The 18,371-nt window shown below is 53.9% G+C and overlaps 1 protein-coding gene across 3 annotated transcripts in view; it reads left to right on the top strand.

Annotated features, from left to right (window-relative positions):
- The first annotated feature begins 1,182 nt into the window (after window positions 1-1,182).
- The window catches only part of RGS12 (regulator of G protein signaling 12), a 124,226-nt gene continuing 107,037 nt past the window's right edge, over window positions 1,183-18,371 (top strand). For 2 of the 3 annotated variants that reach the window (XM_059923685.1, XM_059923688.1), the window contains exon 1: window positions 1,518-1,603. The gene's annotated coding sequence lies outside the window, so the exon portion shown is untranslated. Of the gene's footprint in view, window positions 1,266-1,517; window positions 1,604-18,371 lie in introns of those variants that run through there. The other variant, XM_059923686.1, reaches the window with a different exon arrangement.

The raw sequence follows: 18,371 nt of genomic DNA, 5'->3' as shown, positions 1-18,371 counted from the left end.
TGATTTTTCACAGTCAGCCGAGGGACTTGAAGTGTGATGGCTGGTGTATTTGTCACGATGATTTAATATACAACCCAGCAGGCACCAGCCAGGTTTGGGTGCCGGCTGCATAGCTGAAAGTCAAGGCCTGACTAGTCAGGAGTCCTGGGCTTGATTTTTCCCACACTTAGCTTGTACAATAAATGCCCAGCAGACTGTTTCCTGAAAATACTCTGGCCGGTCACTATGACTAACGGGAATGGGATTTCCAGAGTAGTGACCGCTGAGGAAGAAGACAACTGGAGGGGAGGAGAGCCAACCCTGGACGGTCTTCCCGGGCACAAGGCCCAGTGTCTGGACAGGTGGGAGGGGAGCAGGCGCCCTGGGGACCTCCAGGGCAGCCTGGGTCGTGCTGGGCACCTGCCTGGCCTGACTGGCCTCTGCCCCCTGTTGGGGGACTAGGGGTCGGCTGTGATGCGCGGGGGACACCACACTCCCTTCCGCAAAAATAAAGCGATTTCCTGGTGGAATGCGGTCTGATGATCATCAAGGTCGCGGAAGGCAGTCGAGAGGAGGGGGCGGGGTCCTCGAGACGCGGGGCGCGGAGGAAGTGTCCGCACCTCCCGGGACCGGGGGGGTGGGCGCGGGAGAGAACCCGGTGAGGGAGGGGACACGGGCCGGCGGCGCAGGGCGTCCACGGCCAGAGCAGGGCCCGCCACGTCTCGCGGGTAGCGGAAGTCCCGCCCCTGTCCGGGGGTCCCCGCCCCTCAAGGTCCGCCCCCTCAAGATCCGTCCCTCGTCTCCTTCTTCCCTTGTCCCGTGGAAGCGCCGCCCCCCATCCTGTCCACTGGACTCCCCGTCCGAGCTCCATAGACCAAGCACTCAGGCCCCGTGCTGAGAGCCTCCCACGACCTTGGCGGCCACGACCCCGCCCCACCTCCCTCCTGGAGGTCCCGCTCCTCCCACGGCCCCGCCCCCAGGAGGTCCCATTCCTCCCTCGACCCCGCCCCATAAGCCCCGCCCCTCCCCGGCCCCGCCCCTCCCCGGTCCCGCCACAGATGGCCCCGCCCCCGGGATATACCTCTCCGCCCACGGCCCCGCCCACACTGGCCCCGCCCCCAAACAGCCCTTAGGCCCCGCCCACGCTCTGGTATCACCCCCATTGACCCCCGCCCCTCTCTGCGGCCCCGCCCCCTCTGCGGCCCCGCCCCTCGGCCCAGGGAGACAGCGGAGGCGACCGTTGGGCGCGCGGGGGGAGCGGTTCGCGGCCGGAGAGCGGGCGGCCGGTAGGTTGCGGGCCGGGCGCTGGCCGCCCCGCCTCCGCTTTCTTTCTTCTCTGGGCGCGCGCTCGCGCCCTCCGCGGTCCGCCCCGCCCAGCGGAGCGGAGGGTGCTGGGGCCGGCCGGCTCCTCAGTGTCGGGGCTTCCCGGCCGCCTCCGCCCCCGAGAGATACCTCTCCGCCCACGGCCCCGCCCTCATTGGCCCCGCCCCGAAACAGGCCCTTAGGCCCCGCCCACCCGCTGGTATCGCCCCCATTGACCCCGCCCCTCGGCCCAGGGAGAGACAGCGGAGTCGACTGTTGGGAGTGCGGGCGGAGCGGTTCGCGGCCGGAGAGCGAGCGGCCGGTAGGTTGCGGGCCGGGCGCTGGCCGCCCCGCCTCCGCTTTCTTTCTTCTCTGGGCGCGCGCTCGCGCCCTCCGCGGTCCGCCCCGCCCAGCGGAGCGGAGGGTGCTGGGGGCGGCCGGCTCCTCAGGGTCGGGGCCGCCCGGCCGCCGCCGCCCTCCTTTTGTTCCCGGGCCCGACTCCGGCCGAGTTGTGGGGCCGCCGCCGGGCCGGCCCTTGGCGGGACAGGAGGGCCGGGGGTCGGGGCCGGGCCGAGCCGCGGGCCTGCAGTGCCCACCGCGTTCGCTCGGACGGCGGCCGAGCCCGCGCGTCCCGGGCCGAGTCCGCACGGCTCCCGAGTTTCCTGTCCGATCTCACGGGCGGCCGCATTGTTTGGCCAGAGGCCGCCTCCAGAGACCCCAACTCTGGAAATCCACTGCCGCAACGCAGTGCAGTGCCGTGCCGGCTTCCCGGTGCAGGCTCCGTGCTGCAGCTCGGGGGTGGAGGGGTGAGACTGGGAGGCCCGGAGTGGTGGGTGTAGACAGAGAGCAGCCCAGAGTTGTGGGTGTAGACAGAGAGCAGCCCAGAGTTGTGGGTGTAGACAGAGAGCAGCCCAGAGTTCTGGGTGTAGACAGAGTAGTCCAGAGTTGTGAGTGTAGACAGAGAGCAGCCCAGAGTTGTGAGTGTAGACAGAGTAGTCCAGAGTTGTGGGTGTAGACAGAGAGCAGCCCAGAGTTGTGGGTGTAGACAGAGAGCAGCCCAGAGTTGTGGGTGTAGACAGAGTAGTCCAGAGTTGTGGGTGTAGACAGAGAGCAGCCCAGAGTTGTGGGTGTAGACAGAGAGCAGCCCAGAGTTGTGGGTGTAGACAGAGTAGTCCAGAGTTGTGAGTGTAGACAGAGAGCAGCCCAGAGTTCTGGGTGTAGATAGAGAGCAGCCCAGAGTTGTGGGTGTAGACACAGAGCGGCCCAGAGTTGTGGGTGTAGACAGAGAGCAGCCCAGAGTTGTGAGTGTAGACAGAGTGGTCCAGAGTTGTGGGTGTAGACAGAGTAGTCCAGAGTTGTGAGTGTAGACAGAGAGCAGCCCAGAGTTGTGAGTGTAGACAGAGTGGCCCAGAGTTGTGGGTGTAGACAGAGCGGCCCAGAGTTGTGAGTGTAGACAGAGCGGCCCAGAGTTGTGGGTGTAGACAGAGCGGCCCAGAGTTGTGAGTGTAGACAGAGCGGCCCAGAGTTGTGGGTGTAGACAGAGCGGTCCAGAGTTGTGAGTGTAGACAGAGCGGCCCAGAATTGTGGGTGTAGACAGAGTCGTCCAGAGTTGTGAGTGTAGACCGAGCGGCCCAGAGTTGTGGGTGTAGACAGAGTAGTCCAGAGTTGTGAGTGTAGACAGCGAGCAGCCCAGAGCTGTGGGTGTAGACAGAGCCCTTGGCGGGCGAGCACCCTCTCTGTGCCTTGGTCTCCCCATTGCTGGCTTGGGTTTGTAACGCGAGCTGCCTGTGAGGCTGCTCAGGGTTGTGAGTGGGTCCGCGTGGTCAGTGTCCGTTACTTTCACGTGCTGTGATGGGAAGGGCACTTGTGAGGCCGGGGGACCTGCAGGTGGGACAGTGAGGCCTGTGGGGAAGGCGCCGCTTCCCCTTCCCCAGAGACCCCCCCCCAACCCAGGTCTGAGACAGGAGCCCAAGTAGGCAGTGGGGAGAGGGCGGTGAGTAGAGAGAATACGTTTAAAGTTTTACTTTAGAAACATAGTGGTCACAGCGTGAGGTTTCATCAGAGCGCCTTCCGACCCAGTGGTCTTGAGGCCTAGAGATAATGGGCATGAGGTGGCCGGCACAGGACCTGGGCGCTGGGTGACCGCCTGGGGGCCGGGATGGGCAGAGGAGGACCTGGGCTGGGCGGACGTGTGGCGCTGACCTGTGGGCGGGTGCTGGGTGGCAGTGTCCTGCGCCGGGTCAGGAGGTGAGAGGCAGGCACTGAGTGGGCCTGTGCAGCCGAGAGGAGGGGGCCTGGACACTGCTGTGCCCCGGGGTCAAGGGCAGGCCTCCTTCCCCTCGTTCTAGAAGGAGGGCATCTGAGAGGAAGGGGCCAGTGGCCAGGCAGAGGAGCAGCTGCGGGCTGGGAGGCCGGGACCAGTGTGGCCCTGGCGGAGGGGCGGGCGGGAGGCGGGGGAGGTGAGGGCGGTCAAGGCCACCTGACCAGTGGAAGGAGTGGCCCGTGCCGCCCGCCCGCATCTCCCACAGCAGAGGTGATAGCATGTTCGTGCTCTGATTATATTGTCTTTTGACACTTGTCTTTGTCTGAAACAGGCCAAGCAAAAGGGTCAGGATGAAGGAGAAAACAGTGTGTTAGTGAAGACTTAACACATGCTGTGTAGCAGGTACACAAAACACAGTGAAGCCAGGGCGTCTTACATTTTCTTTGAATTTGGTAGAGTTCCCATAAACCTTTTACTTTCTAGTTAGCACGTGTATGTGTTTCCCGTGACCTCTGTAACAAATTACCTCCAGCTTAGTGGCTTAAAGAGCAGAAATGTACCCCTCGCAGTTCTGGAGGCTGTCCCCACACGCCTCGGCCCTGGGCCCCATGTCACACTGCCCTGGCGCCCCTGCTTCCGGCCTTGTGTCCTGTCTTCACACCTCCCCCTGCCTCCCTCCCGTGAGGACACCTGTGGTCGCACCTGCGTGTGGAACCCAGGGTCCTCTCCCAGCAAGGGCTGTTTAATGTAATCCCACCTGCCAAGTCCCTGTTGCTTATAAGGTGACATTCGCAGTTCCAGGGCCTCGGACCCGATGTCGTTGCGGACCACCCTGACTACTTTTGGAAGGGCTGTGGTCTCTCCCGTCCTGTGCTGGGGAACAGCCATCTCGTACACCTTCCCCGACTGGGCGCTGCTGGCCCTGCGTCCAGAAGGGCCTCACGGTGTCCCCTGCTGTGCGCTGGAGGAGAGGCCGCAGCTGTCCCGGGAGAGAAGATGAGCTTTGCTTGGGGTTCAAGTCTGGCAGATCACTCGTTTTTACTTTTGGGGGTGGTGGTTACCAGCTCCTTTGGCCATCTGACAAGAGCTGTAGTCAGTCCTCAGAAGTACACTTGACCCACGTGCACGTGCAATTTTAATACAGACACAAGTTTATCTGCGGTTTTTGGGGGTTCACCAGGTTCATCCCCGAGATCATGTACTCCAGGCAAGTAAAATGCCTAGTTTGTCCTTTCTGCTTTCTTTCCTCTTTTCCTGTGGCCTTACTGTGCCCAACCCTGTAATCAGGTGATATCCCGATGTGTCTCCTTCCTTGGTTTTTTTTTTTTTTTTAATTTAATTAATTAATTAATTAATTAATTTATGGCTGTGTTGGGTCTTCGTTTCTGTGCTAGGGCTTTCTCTAGTTGCGGCAAGTGGGGGCCACTCTTCATCGCGGTGCGCGGGCCTCTCACTATCGCGGCCTCTATTGTCGCGGAGCACAGGCTCCAGACGCGCAGGCTCAGTAGTTGTGGCTCACAGGCCTAGTTGCTCCGCGGCATGTGGGATCTTCCCAGACCAGGGCTCGAACCCGTGTCCCCTGCATTGGCAGGCAGATTCTCAACTGCTGCGCCACTGGGGAAGCCCCTTGGTTTTTTTTTTTACACACATCATGCTGCACCATTTTTGTCCCTTGACAGTGGCCATCCTTCTAGGACACCAGATGAAGAGCTAAGGCTACTGATTAAAGAATCAGACAGCAGGCCCTCTCCTGTCCTGCTTGCCCCCATCTCCAAGGGGCAGTCATCTCAGGCATCCTATTTTCTCAGGCATTTACTGCCATTTAAGCTGCTGTCTTAAAATGTGTGTGTTTGATTTCTCTCGAAGATGCGAGGGAGGGCTGGCTCTCCCCTCCGCTGCACCACTGCTTCCTCTCCCTCCATTTCCCAACTTCATCACATCACCTTCTTTTGGTTAGACTAGTGTCCGCTGCTCACGTGTTTGTTACTGAACCACACGGTACCTGAGCACAGCTCCTTTCTCACCCAGCCCTGTCACTCCCCTGTCAACCTCTCTCTCCTCACCCCAGCACGCGCCCTGCCACACCCCTCTTGTGGTGGCCCTTGTTGTTGGGGACTTCGCTTCTGGAATCCCGCTTCCTGCCCCACTCTGTCCTGGTCCCTATGGGACCTGCACGCCTGCGCCCCCGTGTTCCCGTGCTCGGGACCTCTATTCTCTGTCTGGGCTCACTCCTTGTTCTGTTGAGTGCATATTCATGATAACTAAGAAACATTAACTAGATTTTTCTTTTGCCCTTGATTCTGAAAGTTTCTTTGTTTCACTCTTCAGTTAACTTTTAGTTTAGCTGGGTATAGAATTCTACTGAAAAGTATTTTCTCAGAATTTTGAAGACGTTGCTTCATTGTGTGTAGTTTCTGGCACTGGTGGACGCTGATGCCGTGGTGGTTTCAGGTCTCTGTGTGTGATCTGGCCCCACAGGAGCTTCTCTTGTTCCCCATGTTCTGAACTATCAGTTGGTGACATACGTTCTCATCACTGTCCTGGGCCAGGTGGCCCCCTTCAGCCTAGGCCTGATGTTTTGTGTTATTCTTAGTTTTCTTTCTTTCAGTTTTGTGTCTCTCTGGAACTCCTTTATTTGGAGGCTGGAACTCCTGGGCTGACCTGCTAATCCCTGATCTTCCTTCTCCTCTTGTTGATCTCTTTGATGTTTGTTCTGCTCTTGGGAGATTGCTTTGCATTGTCTTCTGACTCTTCTGTTAATTGTTTTATTTCTGTTATCCCTTTTATTGTTCAATAGTTCTTTTTTATTTCGATTTTCCTTTTCTATTTATCTCTTAGAAGGTAATAATTAAGGATACTTTGAGTTTTTATTCTTCTTATCTTTCTTTTTTTTTTTTTTTAAAGATTTTAATAGTGTCTATTTTTATTTATTTTTATTTTTGGTTGCGTTGAGTCTTCGTTTCTGTGCGAGGGCTTTCTCTAGTTGTGGCAAGTGGGGGCCACTCTTCATTGCGGTGCACGGGCCTCTCACTATTGCGGCCTCTCTTGTTGCGGAGCGCAGGCTCCAGACGCACAGGCTCAGTAGCTGTGGCTCACGGGCCTAGTTGCTCTGCGGCATGTGGGATCTTCCCAGACCAGGGCTCGAACCCGCGTCCCCTGCATTGACAGGCAGATTCTCAACCACTGCGCCACCAGGGAAGCCCCTTATCTTTCTTTTTTCCCCCTATTTTTTACTAGACTATATCCTTCATGAGAACAAGGATTTTTTTTTAAATAAATTTATTTATTTTTGGCTGCGTTGGGTCTTTGTTGCTGTGCACTGGCTTTCTCTAGTTGCAGTGAGCAGTGGCTACTCTTCGTTGTGGTGCGCGGGCTTCTCATTGCAGTGGCTTCTCTTGTTGCAGAGCACGGGCTTCAGTAGTTACAGCACGTGGGCTCAGTAGCTGTGGTTCACGGGCTCTAGAGCACAGGCTCATTAGTCGTGGTGCATGGGCTTAGTTGCTCTGTGGCATGTGGGATCTTCCCAGACCAGGGCTCGAACCCGTGTCCCCTGCATTGGCAGGTGGATTCTTAACCACTGCACCACCAGGGAAGTCCCTTGAGAACAAGGATTTTTTTTTTCCTCAGTATTATTCATGGCTGAATTCAAACACCTAAAATTGTGCCTGGCACATAGAAGGAACACTATATGGTGTTCAGATCTCCTATATTACTGATTTTTTGTGGGGTAGGGATTCTGGTCCTTCTAATAATTGTTGAGAAAAGTGTTAAAGTCTCCATTGTTGACTGTGGATTGTTGATTTCTGCCTTGAGTTCTTTCAGGTTTTTCTTTATATATCTGAAGCCCTGTTATTAGGCTTGTACACTTTGGGGGTGATTTGTCTTCCTGATGAACAGAGCTTTTGTTTTGAAGCCCATTTATCTGACACTGATACGCTCCCCCAGCTGTCTCATGTTTACTGTCTGCACCTTATGGCTTTTCCATCCTTTTACTCTCAGCCTGTCTGTATGCTGACATTCAAAGTTAGCTTCTCATAAAGCCCATTTCATACTTTCTGCTTTTGAATGTGAGTGTTTTTTCCATTTCCAGTTTTAGTGTTTTAATTTCCCCCAAATTGAAAATTTTTATTAGCTAATAAATAAACAAATAATAAACACAAACTTTTCCAAAGCAGTTTTAGGGGGGAATGGGCATAAATAATATTTGGAACACTCTTAATACCAATTTTTAGAAAGTGTTTGTTATAGAAATTATTTGAATAGATACAGAGTAAACAGAAGAATACAGTGAACGCCCAGGTACTGTCACTCACCTGTGACGGCCTGTGACGACTGTCGACGTCTGGGCTTTCTTGTCTCACCGTGACTCCACCTGCTCCTCCCTCCTCTTTTGTCGTAGCTTTTCATTTCCGTTCCATGTGACTATTAATAGGGCTGATTTGTGTCTCCACTTTGTTTTCTGTTTGTCCTATTTTTTTTCTTTCCTGTCTTGTTTTGGGTTAATTGAATGCATGCATATATGTGTGTACATACACAAAGGTATGTACATGTTTGTATCTGTGTATTGCATGTACCAGATGTGTATTTATCTGTAGTAAATATACACACATATTTTCTAGTATTCCATCTTAATTCCTGTCTTGGCTTTTTGGCTGTACCTCTTTGCATTATTTTTTAGTAGTGTAAAATATGTATACTAACTTACTGCAGTCTGTTTAGAGTTAATTGTGTAACACTTTAGAAAAAATGTTAAGAATTTTATAATAGTAATAAAAGTTCCATTTATCCCCCCTTTGAGCTATTTGTTGTCATTCGTCTTGTATCTACATATGTTATAAACCATACAACACATGGTTATAATTTTTGCTTTAAAAAGTCGTATGTATTTTAAAGAAATTAAGAGAAGGAAAATAATATTTCAAAACATTTACCTGCATATTCACCATTTCTGTTGTGCTTCATTCCCTCTCGTAGATTTGAGTTTCCATCTGGTATCCTGTCTCTTCAGCTTGAAACACCTCCTTTAGCATTTCTTGCCTGTTGGTGACAGATTCTCCCAATTTTGGTTTATCTGAACTGTCTTCATTTTCCTTCAGTTTTAAAGGATCTTTGTGCTGGCTGTAGAATTCCGGTTTCTCCTTCCCAGCCCTCTGGTTCGCTTGTCTTCCGGCTGCTGTTGTGTAGATGTCAGCCTCGCCATCGCTGCCTTGTCCCCATGTATCACGTGGCGTCTTTGCCTTTGCCGTCCGGCACTTGGACTGTGGCGTGCTTAGGCGGGTTTTCTTTGTATTTATCCTGCTCAGGGTTTGTTGAGCTTCTTGGATAAATAAGTTTATAATTTTTTACCCGATTTGGGGGAAATGTGGTCATTGTTTATTCAAATGTTTTTCTGCCCCGTTTGTTTTCCTCTCCTTCTGGCGCTCCTATTACATGTGTGGCTGATGTTTGTTTGTTATTGTTCCGCAGGGCATTTAAGCCCTGTTCTAATTTAAAATTTTTTTCTCTTTCTCATCTCCTTCTCTTCCGTCTCCAGTCCAAATTAAGTCCATTTCATTCGATGAGTTTTAAAATTTCAGTTACTGTAGTTTTTATTTCTAGAGTTTCCACTGGCTTCTTTCCTATAGTTTCCATTTCTCTCCTGAGATAGGCCACCTGTTTATTTGACTGTATCGTCCATTAAATCCTTGAACACACTATATTAGCTGCCTTAAAGTTCTGATCTGCTAATTTCAACTCCTAGGTTATCTCAGGATCACTTCCCACTGGCTTCTTTGTCTCTTGACTGTGGGTCACACCTTCCTGTTTCTGTGAACATCTAGTAATATTTGATTGTGTACTGGACATTGTGGATGATCCACTAGTGGTTCTTTTTTCTGAAGAGTGTTGATTTGTCAGGACTCACACAGACCTCTCTGCATCACGTCTGCTGCTGTGCTTGGACTCTGGCTTCCTCCTCGGAGGCTCTCTGGGCACAGGCTGCTCAGGGGCTGGCCGAGGGCTGGGCAGAGTTTACCAGCAGACCTCAGGGCTTCCTCTCTCCCCAGCTACCTCCTGTCTGAGACGCTGAGATGTTCCCCTCACTTTCCAGCCACCTGCCATGCCCAGACTCCATCCTGTGACTAGAAGCTGGAGGATTGCAGCTTCCACCTGAGCTCTAGACGCGTACAAACACACACCTTACCCAGTGCAGCCCCCTTCTTGCAGAGGATAACTGCCCTCCGGTTTCTGCCTGCTGTCATAGCTCTTCAAAGAGTTGGTTTTTATATTTTGTACCTGGTCGGAACTTGATTCTTCACAGGCGGATGCATGAGGCTGTCACTTCACTGACGGACCTCCTGGCACTTCGGTTAGTAGCCAGGCGTTGACCTTTGGGGTTTACTTGTTTCTCATCTAGAGAATCAAGTAACTGGGGAGTGAGCCACTCCAGCTTAGGAGAAAGCTCTTCCTTACCAAGTCCTGGATGAGATGAAGTCCAGGGCGGCTCTTCTGGGATGCCTTCTTAGACACATAAAGCAGTGTGGGGAGCGTGTTGGCCGGTGTGCACCCCTCGCTGCATCCGTACGACGTGAGCCGCCGAGGGGTGAGGACGAGGGTTTTGTCCTCTGACCTCTGGTGGGGGGGCGGTCCTGCTGGTGCGGGTTCCCTCGACGCAGGGCTCCGTTTGGTACCTGCTCTTCACCCCGCCCCGGTGTCTAGCCCGACCTCGGCAGACTGCTTTTCTGTGCCAGCTTCTGTCTGTAAAATAGGGTTAATGATAATGCTGTCGTGCGGATGAGCTAGAATAACGAGTGTGAAGTGCTGGGGACCGTGTGGCCCGTAGGATGTTCCTGGTGCCGTTCGCGTGGCTGCTGTGAGTGGACGTGTGCCTGTGGGCACACCCGCGTCCAGCCCCTGCTGCGGGCCGGCCTGTGGCTCCGTGGCTCTTGAGTGCAGTCCCGAGGAGCCCGGCCTGGGACACGCTTTACCTGGAGGCATTTGGGCAACGTGAGGTGCCCAGACCGCCCGCTTCCCAGAGCCCCCATCCCTAGTGGCCTGGAGCCCGGCCGGGATGGGCACCGAGGCGTTTCACAGCCAGTCCACTCCTGACCGCGAGGGTGGGGCGGCTGGGCCCGGGCTGGGGGGCTCCTGGGCGCACTTTGTGTGAGTTTCCCGGGGCCGTGGAACAAAGCACTGCCAACTGGGGGGCTTACACCAGCGGGGATTTATTCTCGCTGCTCTGGAGGCGGATGTCCACATCAAGGTGTGGGCAGGGCCCGGCTGGGCTCCCCCTGGGGGCCCCCGTTGTGGGGAGATCCTTCCCACCTCTTCCGGCTCCTGGTGGCTGCTCGTGGCCCCTACGATCATGTCTCTGCCTCCGTCTTCACGTGGCTTCCCCTGTGTCTCAGTTTCCCTCTGCCTCCCTCTTACAGGACACTTGTGATGGCATTTAGGGCCCCCTGGGTAGCCCAGCACCGTCTCCTCATCTGAGAATCCTTCACACAAGCCCATCTGCAGAGACCCTTTTTCCAAATGAGGTCACATTCCCAGCTTCTGGGGATTAGGACCTGATGTCTTTGGGGCCACCGTGTGGCCCACCACACCCTGCCTGGACCTGGGAGGCGAGGAGCCCTGTGGGATCGTGGGCAGGGGTTGGGCCTCCTGCCACGTGGCCTGCTCTGGCCACGCGTCCTCTGTTGATTTCCGAGGGCTCTGCCCGCCGCCCGCCTGTGTGCAGGCTGAGCCCGTGTGCAGGCTGAGGTGGGTACTGGGACTCTGTGCACTTGCAGATTTCTGTCTCCCTGAGAGTGACTGGGAGAGACGCAGAGCACAGAAAGGTTCCCGTCTGCTCCACTGAAAAAGGCAACAAGGGCAGTGCGACACCCTGCGGCTTCTTCCTCTTGACTCCTGTAGCGAATGAGCAGATTTGTACGTGGGGGGATGTTCTGTAGGAGGCCTGAGAAAAGACCCCTTTCTTGGAGAGGAGAGTTGTTCTCCGCCGGTGCCGGCCTTGGCGTGAGCGAGGAGGCGGGGACCAGGCAGCCAGGTGGGCGGAGGGTTTGGCTGTGCCTCCTGTCCTGGGCCGCTGGGAGGGTGGCGGGACAGCCAGGTTCCAGCGGGGGGCTGCTGCCTCAGGACTGTGGGGCTGTCCGTTCATAGTTAGATGTGCTGGATAAAAACTGCTGTGCGATATTTGGGGCACAGTTATACTAAAAAGTTATTCGTCTTTTATCTGGAATTCAGGTTTAACCGAGTGGCCTTCATTTTCATTTGCTAAATCCAGCAACTTTATTTATAGTCCCCCCCCTGCCCAGGTTTCAAAACCACAAACAGAAATAAATACCAAGCAGAGCTGAAAAGGGAAAGTCAAATAGCAACAGGAATGGAAAATTGAGATGGTTTAACCTTCAGTATTTCAATTTGTAGAATTTGTTTCTGGAATCAAAACTAGCCCCCCAGTTCCATCAGCTATAGAGCCTGAAACATTGTAGCCCCAGCTTGTCCTGTCTACTTTCTGGAATCGGTATGGCCAGGCTGGCACCCAGAGCAAGCCAGGAGCTCGAGGGCAGGGTCTGCCCGCCGATGGCAGGGGTAGGGTGTCACTGCTCTCGGACCCCTCCGCTCAGCCCTGGCTGCGGGGGGCTGGGTGGGAGCGTGGTAGGGCTCCCGGCCCGCCCGAGCTTCTGCTTGGTGTGGTGTTTCTGGGCAGTGGGGATTTCTGGGGCTTCCGGCCCCTGTGTGTTCTGACCTTGTGGCAGGTGGACCCCTGGCTGACGTTCCTGCCACTCCTTGTGGCTGTCTTGTTCCGCTTCCCCTGCCCCCTGGAACCTGCCTCCTGTCCTGTTCTCCCCCAACCCCGACTGTGCACCCACAGTGGCATGTGGACCACTGCCCAGGGCTGGGAGGGGAGGGGCTGCTGAGCAAACGGCAGGCGTGGCCCAGGTGTGGGTGTCCTCCACTGGGGTGCCGGGTAGCTGGGGGGTGATGAGGCTTCGGGGAGTTCGGGGGTCTGGCCGGGGGGGGGCCACCTGAGCCAAGGAGCGGCAGAGGGAGGGAGGAGGAGAGAGTAGGTTCAGGGAAGAGCAATTTTTCAAATGGAGTCAAGGCTTCGGTTGCCCTCCTGTGGGTCCCTCCAACTTCCGTGTGTGATGGTACTGGCCCATTGAGCTGTTTTGTCCCCCAGGGTGGCTGGCCCTGGGAGGGTGGGGCCGTCACTGGTCATCTGATCGTAGTTGTCTACCCGGTGCTGCTGTAGAGGCCATTGGACAGTTATTGAATGAATGAATGAGTGAATGAATGAATGGGTGAGCAGGGAGGTCACGGGGTGGTGAAGGTGGACCTGCCCAAGGTGAGCGTTGAGGTTTGGGCTGGGACCCTGGGCGGCAGCCGGGGAGGATCCTGGGCTGGAGCAGGGTGGGCTGTGGAGGTGCGGCCGGCAGGTGTGAGCAGGGGCCGCTGCAGGTGCTGGCAGCCCAGCCAGCCTCTCCCCTGCCTGTCTCCTGCCTCCGTCTTTGCCGCCATCACCCTGCCATCTCCCACCTGGATGTCCGGCTGCCTGCCTTCTGCCGAGCTCCTCCTTTCCTTAGTTGAGACCTTTCTTAAATTCCTTCCTGTGTAGAAAGTGTTCTTATTGTGATGGGAGTTTAAAAGTTACTTCCAAATGCACCTACCTCAGTATCTTCGTTATGCCCATCACACTGGAGAGTGATGCAGAGTGGCAGCAGAGGGTGCCTGGTCAGCCAGCGATCAGGCCCCACGTGTGCTCGGGGGACGGTTTTTATGGACACGGGTGCCTGGTTACAACATAGGTGTCTTTTGTGTCCCCTGAGGCTGCAGGGTCTGTGCCCCTCAGTGCCTGTGTGAGCCTAGCCGGTGCGAAACGATGCTGCCTTCTGCTTGTTGGAGGTCTTATGCTTTAAAAAAATTTTTTTTTTTAATTTTTAAAAATTGTTTTATTGAAGTATAGTTGATTTACAACATTGTGTTTTACACTTTTATTTATTTCTTTTAGATGAGAGAGATCTCACACATTTGTTTTTCTTAACTGGTCATCATTTGGATTTTTCGTGATGTAAACTTTACAAAGGATTAGAATCACTCAGAAAGATGTAAAATAGCAATATTTTTGAACCAGTAAAACGGACCTTTGTAATTTAAAATAGTATCTTTTCTGCTAAATCTAGACTTTCTTTTCCATACTTTGAGAAAAGGAGAAGTGCTGGTGAGGGGGCTGCTTGGTTGAGGCCTGGCGTAGGCAGGGGCACCGGGGACAGAGAGAAGATATTCAAGCCGTCCTGCAGGTATCCTGTTCCCACAGGCCCTTCTGTTCTGAGCGCTTTGGGTGCTCGCGGGGTTCCGTGGGTCTCCCTTCCTTGGGGGCAGCCCTCTCCTTCCTCCGCAGCTGAGCTGTACTCGGCTTTACAGCACTGAGAGAGAGCTCAGTGCTGTAAAAAGAACACCCCGTGGTGTGTTCTCTTGAAAGAAGATGGAGCTAGATGAGTTTTTTTTATTTATTAAAAAAAATTTTTTTTTTCCTTTCTGCATATTTTGTAAACATTCAGCTATACCAGGTCTTAGTTGTGGCATGTGGGATCTTTAGTTGTGGCATGTGAACTCTTAGTTGCAGCATGTGGGATCTAGTTCCCTGACCAGCGATTGAACCCGGGCCCCCTGCATTGGGAATGCGGAGTCTTAACTACTGGACCACCAGGGAAGTCCCTGGAACCAGATGAGTTTAAAGCTAGTGTTTTAAACTTTCTTTACGTGGGAAGTATGACATCAGCAGAGCTGTACGTCTTCAAGTTCACATTATTTTCGGAATTCCATTTCCTTTTAACGTTATTAGACTGTGAGTAATAATTCTGTATACATTTTCCTGATGTGTTTAAATGTTCTTAAGGTTGCCAGTCTTTCATTTCCCCTCTTTCTTATTTTTTCTCCTCTTTCCAGATTACTTGTATTTGTCGTATTTCCTAATTCTAAGAGCTGCTTTGCTGTTTAGTAAATTCTTGTCTCCATCCCTAGTCGATGGGTGGCTGCCTCGTGATGACCTGACTCTGGCTGAGGCTGACTTGGGAGCAGGAAGGGACGTGCCCCCGGAGAAATTCTTGTCTCCATCCCTAGTCGATGGGTGGCTGCCTCGTGATGACCTGACTCTGGCTGAGGCTGACTTGGGAGCAGGAAGGGACGTGCCCCCGGAGAACTTCTTGTCTCCATCCCTAGTCGATGGGTGGCTGCCTCGTGATGACCTGACTCTGGCTGAGGCTGACTTGGGAGCAGGAAGGGACGTGCCCCCCCGGAGGCCAGAACCCAGGCATCTGCTCCGTGTCCCTGCAGCCTGACCTCTTGGTTTCTCTGGGCTTAAAGTGTTAAAACCCTAAGAACTGACATTTTGAAAAAAACCCACGCAAAAAACTCTGCATAATAACAAAGTGCTGAGCTGGAACATTTTATGTGTGGTACTCTTCTCTTCAGCCTATCATAAATTATTCAACAACCGTGCGTCCTAGTAATTTTAGGGGCTGCTGACCTGCTTCCTAAACTTAGGTTAATGTGCAGATTTGGGAGATGAAGCTACCAAGGAGTTGAGATAGACTGTTTGAGAACCAGGTGGATGATTTTTGTTAGCAGAAATACTTCAGGGGAGGCCAGTTTCTACACAGGCATTTGCTCGTGTGCTAATAGTAAAAAGTGTGGTTAAGAGCCCAAACTGAAACTGGTCAGCCTGAGTTTGAATCCTAACTCTGTCTTCGGACGTGGTTGTAGGCGAGATGCCTGAGCCTCGGTTTCTTCATTTGTAAAACAGGACTGTTATATTTAGCTTGTGAGACTGATTGATTAGGTGGTCATCCAAAAGTAGTCATTTTTATTAACCAGTTTTTCCCATTCCTGGTCAGTTTATCTCTGATTTATGCAGCATGATTTCCTTAATCACCTCATCACAGATTAGATTTGAGGGAAAAATACTTAATCATGCATTGCTGCTTAGAAATAAATATAGCACTGTTTTGTGTATATTTACAACAGGAATGGTAACAAGTCAAGTGATAACATTCATATTTTGGATTACGTGGTACGTTAGTTATTGCTGCCATATAACAAATTGCCCCCCCGAAACGACAAGGGCTTTCTGCCTCCCAGTTCCTGTGGTCAGGACCCCGGGGCGGCTTAGCTGGGTCCGCGGTTCCAGCTCTCACACCGGGTTGTGATGAGGGTGCAGTGGGTGAGGAGCCACTCCTGCGCTCACTCTCGTAGCAGCTGGTGGCCTCGAAGATCCACTTCCAAGGTCACAACGTGACTGTCGGCAGGCCGCACGGCCTTGCTGGCTGGTGGCCAGAGACGCTGTTCTTTGCCACGTGGGCTGCTTCTCGGGGCAGCTCACAGCCTGGCCGCTGACTTCCCTCAGAGCGAGGGCGGCGGGGAGGCAGTCTTTGGGTAGCCTGTCTTGGAAGCGACATCTCGTCACTTTTGCCATATTCAGTTTATTTGAAGCGAGGCACCAGGTGTAGCCTGCACTCAGGGAAGGGGGCTGCCCAGGGTGGGACGACTCGGGGGCAGGATCGTTGGGGCCATCTCAGAGGCTGCCTATCTGTGTCCAGCCCACAGCCCCAGTGGTTCACGCCCCTCGCACGTACAGAACGCACTGCCCCCGAGATCCCTCCACGATGGCATCAGCTCAAGAGTCCAGAAGGCCATCATCCGGACGGGCTCCAGGTGTGGGTGAGGGTCCCCGGCTGTAGTTGCTTGAGCACAGCTCCGGGGGTGCCCTTCGTCTCCATCTGTAGACCGGAACTGAAGGCCAACTATCAGCCCCTCCCCAGAACAGTAATGCAGTGTTGGGACAGACATAGGGTAACCACTGTAGACGCTCCTCAAAAAGGAGGGAAAAGGGAAGGCGTAAAGGAGTCACAGGTGCACAGCAACTCTTTAATCCAGCCTGGAAAATGTTGGAAATCGCTTCTGAAGATTTGGGGATGGTGGCTCTCGCTCTGCCTTCTGTGCTCCTGATTCTTCTCTTTCCCTTTTCGTGAAGGCAGCACGCGTTTGCAGTTGAGTCATTCTCTCAGCCTTCTTCCCGCCAGTAGACTTTTGGGGATCCAGTGCCCAATTTTCATTTTGTACTGCCTGTGACTCTTTCAGTTCAAGCTGGCAGTGTTTCCACTGATAGCGTTTTCTTGAAAACTTTGTGGGCCTCCTGTGAATCTCATTGGTGTTCACGCCATCAGACAAGAGTCATCCGTCAGATCTCTCTGAGATAAGCCCTTCTCTGCCTTGGGCTCCTGCAGGGTGAGGGACGGCGCCCGTGGGCATCCTAGAGGCCCAGATGTTCAATGAGAAGGTCTCTTTACGGGGAGCTGTCCATCTCTTACACCTTTCCTTACACGCAGCGGCTTGCACGCGGCATCACACGCACGAGGACTCTGCCCTGAACAGAAGAGGAAGGTGAGGTGAGGAGTTGGCTTTTGGGGACGTTCGGGTTCTTGTGGGTGGTTGCTCGGAAGAGAGTCAGGTGGCAGGAGGTGACAGTGATGACGAGTTCAGAGCAGGTGTGGAGAGGAGGAGGTGGATGCAGGCGAGCTTGCCCAGGGGGACAGCTCAGCTGTGCGGGAGGAATGCAAGTGGGGTGAAGACAGGGCCACGCTGGAGGTCATACTCATGGCAGGTCCGTGTCTCCCCTCTCCTGTGTCACCTAGATTCAGTTAGGCTAATTGGATTTTAGTTTTGGGGCTTTCTGTATGCATTGCTTGTGAACACATGACACCATATGCTCAACAAGTGTCTGGCCCTGTGGTCTGAAAACTCCTGACGGTTGTTTCCCTCCTTAAGTAGAAATGTGTCAGTCTGCTCTGGCACTTGAACCTCAGGACCATCCCTCAGGGTATAGGTCGTGTACTTGGAAGAGGCAGGTGACCCGAGTGGAGAGCGACCCGTGGTCCTGGCCGCCTGGCCCGGCCCACCGTGGCTCCCTGCTTCTCTTGGGTTGGGTGTTTGCAGGGACTTGGGTGCCTGGGAACTCTGCGTGTCTCACCTGATGGGCGGTTCGGCTGCCAGCTGTCCTTGGAGGTGTTGGGCTGGGTTCAGGGGTTCAGGGCTGATGAGGTTTGGGAATAGGGAATGAGGGTGGGATTCTAGCTTCATTTTAGGGAAGAAACGTGCCAGAGTGGATTTTTGCCAGTTTTCTGATGTTTGGCTCGCTCTGATCCCTTTCCCTCTTCTGAGTTGGTGCTGATCCAGACCTCTGTTGATGGATGTGGTGATGGGGCGAGCCTCACCTTCTGCCCTGGACTTGCAGTTGGACCTGCTTTCGTGCGACCAGGGCAGGGGGTCTTGCTGAGGCCTCACCCCCTTGCTGATCCCCATCCCAGCTCCGGCAGAGTCTCCTGAGACCCCACAGCAGTGGTGGGGGCCTGCCGCAGGGCACAGGTCTCCTCTCTTTTGTCCCCTCGGTGGGGCAGGATTGATGTGGGTCTGGAGAGAGAAGGCAGCCTTCATTTTTGTACAGCTGGGAATTAGGTGTTCCTGATGACGGTGGCCTGCGTAGAAAAACCCATTGCCCTCTTCAGTTAACTTTTTTTTTTTTCTCCTTACAAAAGTCATATCTATTCTTTTTAGAAAGTTTAGACATTGTGGACTAAAGTAATTAAATTCTAACACTTAGAGACAGCGAGGCCATGTCCTGAACAGTTATTGGCTCAGCAGGTGCTCACTGAGCCTTCTTCCCGCTCCAGCGGGCACAGGATGTGAGTGCGGAGACCTCCTGCTGCACCTGCACCCCCCCCCCCCCCGCACACCTGCACACCTGCACCTGCACACCTGAACCCACACCTGCACAGCTGCACCTGCACATCAT

This window comes from Balaenoptera ricei, chromosome 5, assembly GCF_028023285.1.
Source record: "Balaenoptera ricei isolate mBalRic1 chromosome 5, mBalRic1.hap2, whole genome shotgun sequence".
Taxonomy (NCBI): domain Eukaryota; kingdom Metazoa; phylum Chordata; class Mammalia; order Artiodactyla; family Balaenopteridae; genus Balaenoptera; species Balaenoptera ricei.
Note: the sequence above shows the minus strand (reverse complement) of the source record. Positions and strands in the feature narration are given on the sequence as shown.